At 39.6% G+C, this 7233-nt stretch overlaps 1 pseudogene; it reads left to right on the top strand.

Annotated features, from left to right (window-relative positions):
* Positions 3903–5875, top strand: Gm10184 (predicted pseudogene 10184; annotated as a pseudogene).

Raw genomic sequence — 7233 nt, 5'->3', positions numbered from 1 at the left:
ACACGCATGATATGTAGTCACTGATATGTGGATATCAGCCCAGAAGCTTGGAATACCCAAGATACAATTCACAGACCACATCAAGTTTAAGAAGAAGGAAAACCAAAGTGTGGATACTTTGGTCCTTCTTAGAAAGGGGAACAAAATACCTATGGGAGGAGGTACAGAGACAAAATGTGGAGTAGAGACTGAAGCAAAGGCTATTCGGTGACTGCCCCGCATGGGGATCTATCCCTTATACAGTTACCAAACCCAGACAAGTGCTTGCTGACAGGAGCCTGATATGGCTCTCTCCTGAGAGGCTCTGCCAGTGCCTGACAAATACAGAGGTGGAATGTCCATAGCCAACCATTGGACTGAGCACAGGGTCCCAAATTGGAGGAGCCAAAGAAAGGACCAAAGGAACTGAAGGTTTTTGCTGGAGGAAACCTTGTTAGGAAGAACAATGTGAATCAACCACCGCTCCCAAGGACTAAACCACCAACCAAAAAGTACACATGAAGGGACCCATGGCTCCAGGCAGATATGTAGCAGAGGATGGACTTGTAAGACTCAATGAGAGCCCTTGGTCCTGTGTAGGCTCGATGCCCCGGTGTAGGCTTGATGCCCCGGTTTAGGGGAATGCCAGGACAGGGAAGCAGGAGTGGGTCGGTTGGTAAACAGGGGGCAGAGGGTAATGGGTAGGGAGTTTTTGGAGGGAAAACCAGGAAAGGGTTACATTTGAAATGTAAATAAATAAACTATCTAATTAAAAAAAGAAGGAAACAAGAGAAAATATAAAACAAATAGACTAACTTTGAAAAATATTTTAAAATTTTAATGCATTTGTGTGTATAGCTACATATATAAATAAAATATAACTTAAAAAAGATTTATTATTATAAGTAAGTACACTGTAGCATGACATCAACCTTTTTGATGAATTAAAACACCACTTATTTTTACATAAAGTTATCTTGGAACATGCCAGATTCCTTTGTTTTCATATGGACCATTGCTGTTTCTGAGTATTATTGAACAGTTGTGGAAAATACAGATAGGTCCATGGGACCTAAAATATTTTCCATCTATTCTTTTGCAGAAGATGTCTCAAATTTAAGCCGTTAAGATATCAGATATTAATTACTGGAGCTTACCTAGATGATTATTTCATTGATAAGCTTTTGCCTTTGAACTTGAGCATGGGCTTAAAAACGGGCACCAATCCCAATCAGATTTATTGATTTATAATATTGTATGATAGCAAAATTGACCTAGTTGTGGAGACTTTGCCTCCAGAAAAGTACCCAATGAAGTTATTAGGGAATAGTGCCAGTCTTAACCAGCAAAATCACAAAAGTCTTGGTGAGAACACACTGCTTGGTCATTTAGGTGGCAGCTAAGATTAGAGACAATAGAACAAGTTGCTTCCATGTGTAAGGTCAGTATAGAACCCTCTACCCAGGACATACCTAGGCTAAGGTTTTGGTTCTCAACCTGAAGATAGCTGTAGACAGAACAAAATGGGAAATTCCTGAAGCACACAGCAGCATTCTGAGTACATCCTAGACATTATAGGACAAATCTGCTTAAGAGTAATAAGCAAGGCCTAAATGAGAAAGTCATTTTTAAAGACTAAACTGACAGGGTATGGCAGTGACAAATATGTACTCTCAGACACATAGAGAGAGAGATGGGAAAGGAAGGGAAAACCAGTGATTCCAGATAAGTCTATGAGCTTTGGTTCCTCGTCAAGCACAAACACAAGAGGCCGATTATCTCCAATTGTTCTGAAGAGGCAATTTAATTTTCCACTGTGTTGCTTATGGTAAGCGAAGTGATACAGGGGGTGGTAAACCATGATTGTGTTAGCCAAGGCTGGTGAGTTCAAGACTGGTGAGTAAGAGTGATGAGTGCAGGATGATCAGCTAAACTATGTAGGAAAAGGTAGGGGGACATATTTTCTGCCTATCACATACTACAATATATTTTTGCTCTGGTTATCATTTTAGTGTTTTGTTTGTACACATTCTCATACCCTCCAAACATTTGCTGTTTAATTTATTTCATAAGTAGCCCAAACTCTGTAGTCAGTCATTGCATGCATGTTATACTCAGTTTAAGGTCAGGTTGTCTTTTGTCTTCTGCCCTCCAATCATTCAACCACAAACTGATTTAGATCCTTAAATTCCACTCTCTACTTTTCTTGCCTTGCCTTAGAAATGCTCTAAGCAGTGATGATTAGATCCACGACAAACTCGTGATCTATAACTTGGGTGAATTAAAAAAGCAACTCAGCAATTCTAGTCTTTTCTAATTGACTTCCAATTATAATTCCTGCATTTCAGTTCTAACAGCTGTTCCAAACTCTCTTGAAACCCTAATTAAAACCTATTCATTCATTCAATAAATAATATTTTTAGCATTTACTATATACTGGGCTCTCTGTTAGCTATTAGGGAAACAACAATGAGAAAGATAGGAATAACCTCTTGACTTCATGAAGTTTATGATGCAATAGGTAAAAAGAAACCAAGTAGGGTATATTATTATTTGGGTCAGAATAGGGTGAGTACAGGTATTCAAACTATTATCATAATTAATCTCATGGGTTTCACTTGCCAAGGATAAATCCTAGAATAATGTTTTCTATGTCTTCCAGAAGCCAGAGTTTATGCCTGTAACCATCTATAGCTACAGAACAGTTGATTCTGAAGAGACTAGTTTGAAATAAAAGCTGAAAGAAATTGAATTCCAAGGCCAATCTAGTAGAAATAAACAACACCTCAATCCTGTAACAACTGAGTCCCTCATGCATTTTATAAATGTTTCAACTGGATGATTGTCTGATTTAAAACATTTCAATCAATAATTTAATCCAGATGAAAAAATATGTTTCATAGTACACCTCTAAGTGAGTTATATGAAATTCCAGGCAAATGTTTACAAAGAATATTTCAAAAAGTAAGCAACAAAATCAAAGAATATACTAACAAAGCTGAAGAGAACAGAAATAGCTAAATTAAATGTTAAGAATGAAAAGTTTATAAGTCTAAGAAAAATTCAATACGAAGTCCTACCAATAGACTAAATCAAGTAGAAGAGAGAATGTCAGAACTTTAAGATGAAGTTAGTATGATATAACATTCAAGCCATTGCAAATATGAATTAATTAGAACAATGAAACATGTGAGATCTGTGGGAAAACATTAAAAGACCAAAACTCTGAATCCCAGGAAGAGAAGCAGCATTTTTTCTTTCCTTTACTTTTTTTTTGATTAATCATCCCATTATTTTACATCTAAAATGATATCCCACTTCCCAATTACTCCCCCACAAGCCCCTCATTCCACAACTTCCCTCTCCCCACTTCCCTTTGCCTCTAAGAGGGTGCTCCACCAACCATCCATCTTCTTCTGCCCCACCCCTCCAGCATCCCTCTCCCTTCCACAGGGCCAAGGGCCTCCCTTCCTACTGATATTAGACAAGGCCATCCTCTGCTACCTATGTATCTGGACCAATGGATCCTTCCCTGTACACTCCTTGGTTGGTGATCTAGTCCTTGAAAGCACTGGGTGGTCTGACCAGATGATGTTGCTCTTCCTATGCGGTTGCAATCCCCACAGTTCCTCCAGTCCTTGAGCCAGCTCCCTGAGCAGGGTCCCTGAGTTCAGTCTAATGGTTGGTTCCAAGCATCCACATCTGCTTTGTTCAGTTGCTGGCTGAACCTTCCAAGGAGCAGCCACCCCAAGTTCCTGTCAGCAAGTGCTTCTTGGCAATGGCAACAGTGCCTGCTTTGGTGTCTGCAGACAGGAGAAATCCCCAGGTAGAACAGTCTCTGGATGGCCCTTTCTTCAGCCTCTGCTCCATTTTTTGTCCCTGATCTTCTTTTAGATAGGAAAATCTCTGGGTTAAAACTTTGAGATGGACAAAATCTGAGGGCTGAAGGGTAGCAGACGTTTCCACAGCCGCCGACCCGCAGCTTGAGTGTCCTGCACCACCTTTCGTGGAAATCTGAGCCGGCTGTACAGCTTTCCTCCTTGTTCCTGCAGCCATGTCCACGAACGAGAATGCTAACTTACCAGCTGCCCGACTTAACAGGTTCAAGAACAAGGGGAAGGACAGCACAGAAATGCGTCGCCGCCGAATAGAAGTTAATGTGGAACTCAGGAAAGCTAAAAAAGATGAGCAGATGCTGAAAAGAAGAAACGTCAGCTCCTTTCCTGATGATGCTACTTCTCCGCTACAGGAAAACCGGAACAACCAGGGTACTGTAAATTGGTCTGTTGAGGACATTGTTAAAGGCATAAACAGTAACAATTTGGAAAGCCAGCTCCAAGCTACTCAAGCTGCTCGGAAATTGCTTTCTAGAGAGAAACAGCCTCCTATAGACAACATCATCCGGGCTGGTTTGATCCCAAAATTTGTGTCCTTCTTGGGCAAAACTGATTGTAGTCCTATTCAGTTTGAGTCTGCTTGGGCACTCACCAACATTGCTTCTGGAACATCTGAACAGACCAAAGCTGTGGTGGATGGAGGTGCTATCCCAGCGTTTATTTCTCTCTTGGCATCTCCTCATGCTCACATCAGCGAGCAAGCTGTTTGGGCTCTTGGAAACATTGCAGGTGATGGTTCAGCTTTCCGAGACTTAGTTATCAAACACGGTGCGATTGACCCACTGTTGGCACTTCTTGCAGTTCCCGATCTGTCTACCTTGGCATGTGGTTACTTACGTAATCTTACCTGGACGCTTTCAAACCTTTGTCGAAACAAGAACCCTGCACCTCCCTTAGATGCCGTTGAGCAGATTCTTCCTACGTTAGTTCGACTCCTGCACCACAATGATCCAGAAGTATTGGCAGATTCCTGCTGGGCCATTTCCTACCTGACTGATGGTCCAAATGAGCGCATTGAGATGGTTGTGAAGAAAGGAGTTGTTCCCCAACTTGTGAAGCTTCTAGGAGCTACTGAACTGCCCATTGTGACTCCCGCACTAAGAGCCATAGGGAATATTGTCACTGGAACAGATGAGCAGACTCAGAAAGTGATCGATGCAGGAGCACTTGCAGTCTTTCCCAGCCTGCTAACAAACCCCAAAACTAATATTCAGAAGGAGGCCACATGGACAATGTCGAACATTACAGCTGGACGCCAGGACCAGATACAGCAAGTTGTGAATCACGGCCTAGTCCCCTTTCTTGTTGGTGTCCTCTCTAAGGCGGACTTTAAGACACAGAAGGAGGCCGCGTGGGCTATAACCAACTATACCAGCGGTGGGACTGTTGAGCAGATTGTGTATCTCGTTCACTGTGGGATAATAGAACCTTTGATGAACCTCCTGAGTGCAAAAGATACCAAGATTATTCAGGTTATTCTTGACGCCATTTCAAATATCTTTCAGGCTGCAGAGAAACTAGGTGAGACAGAAAAGCTCAGTATAATGATTGAAGAGTGTGGAGGCTTGGATAAAATTGAAGCACTACAGAGGCATGAAAACGAGTCTGTATACAAGGCCTCATTGAACTTAATTGAGAAGTACTTCTCAGTGGAGGAAGAGGAAGATCAAAATGTGGTGCCAGAAACTACCTCTGAAGGCTTCGCCTTCCAAGTTCAGGATGGAGCTCCTGGGACCTTTAACTTCTAATGTCCAGCTAAGGCACAAAGTTGTTAGCTATGTGCTGTGCTATTCTGTGTTCTCATAGATTTGTCTTACTGTTTCTCTACTAAGAACTCTTTTTAAATGTGGTTTGTTATTGTAGCACTTTTTACAAAAGAAACTATACTTGAACAGTTATAAACTGTACATACTCTATGAAGCTGTCCTCTGAATTTATTTCTATGTGGAATTTCGTACCCTGTCATGTCCTGTAAATAAAGATTAAAGTTCCATTCTTTAAAAAAAAAAAAAAAAAAAAAAAACTTTGAGATGGGTGTGTGACCCCCATCCCTTCACCGATGGATGAGCATATCTACTGGAGGTGGTCTCTACAGGTTCTATATCCCCTTCTCTACTAAAATCTTACCCCTAGGGTCCTGGGAACCTCCAGTGGCCATCTCCATTTCCTCAACCCCCTCTACATATTTTTATTCAATTTCCTGATTTCAATATCTTAGCACAGGACATTGAAATCAGGAAAATCAACCCATAGTATACAGTTTCCCATATCTAGGGAGGCAAAGTTAAGAGAAGAGTTTGCCACATCACAGAGTTGTGAAAACATAAAATGTGCAGAACACAGGGAGGAGCACTGATTCCCATATTAAAGGAAACTCACATATTAAATGGCAGGAGTCAATACATTCAGAGGAATTCAGTGAATTTTCCACCAAGATTAATAATCCAGTACAGTTATCCTTCATAATCAAAACAAAAATAAAAACTTTCCAGGATCAACAAAACTGAAGGAATTTAGAAACACTAGGTCAGTGGTGTAGGAAATCCTGAACAGATTCCTGTATACAAAAGAAAGATAAACATATCCAGGACACTGCTGGAATGGAAAGTCTCCACAGAAGAGTAAATAAAAAAAAATCAATACCAAACCTTGCAAAACAAAGCAAAATGATAGGAATGAAAATAAAACTTTGATAATAGCTCTAAATATTATTGGTCTAATGTCTGCAAAGAAAACAGACTAGCAGATTAGATTTACAATAGGATTGGGGACTTGAGATAGTGCAATATCTTAAGGCAAATATCTTTACCTAAATATATTTGTCACAAAGCCCGAGTTTGATCCTGGAACTGACATGGTAGAAGGAGAGAACTAACTCTTGTAAACTGTCCTTTCGTATGTGTGTAATAACATACAAACTTCCCCATACACAATAACCTACTAGTTTATTTGTTTTATATATATATATAAAACAAGCCTATTTGATATGTATATCCATATACACATACATATATATCAAAATCAAACCTATTTGATATATATAAAATATATATAATCAAATACACACACACACACACATATATATATATATATATATACATTATATATATATAATGTATGTAAAGTTTAGCATAGTTTTAGGGTAAAAGAATAGGAAAAAATGTTCCATGCAAAAAAGAACTAGCAGGTAAGTAGGTGTAACAATTTTAGTTTTTGAAAAAATATTCTTCAAACTAAATTAATCAGAAGCTATAAATGGTATTACTACACACTGATTAATGGAATAACCCATCTTGTGATTGTCGCAATTATAAACATAGGCATACTAAACATCGGAGGATCCAATATTATATAACAA

Source organism: Mus musculus, chromosome 17 (genome assembly GCF_000001635.26).
Source record: "Mus musculus strain C57BL/6J chromosome 17, GRCm38.p6 C57BL/6J".
NCBI classification, from domain to species: Eukaryota; Metazoa; Chordata; class Mammalia; order Rodentia; family Muridae; genus Mus; species Mus musculus.
The sequence above is the reverse complement of the archived record's forward strand: the minus strand, read 5'-3'. Positions and strand labels throughout refer to the sequence as shown.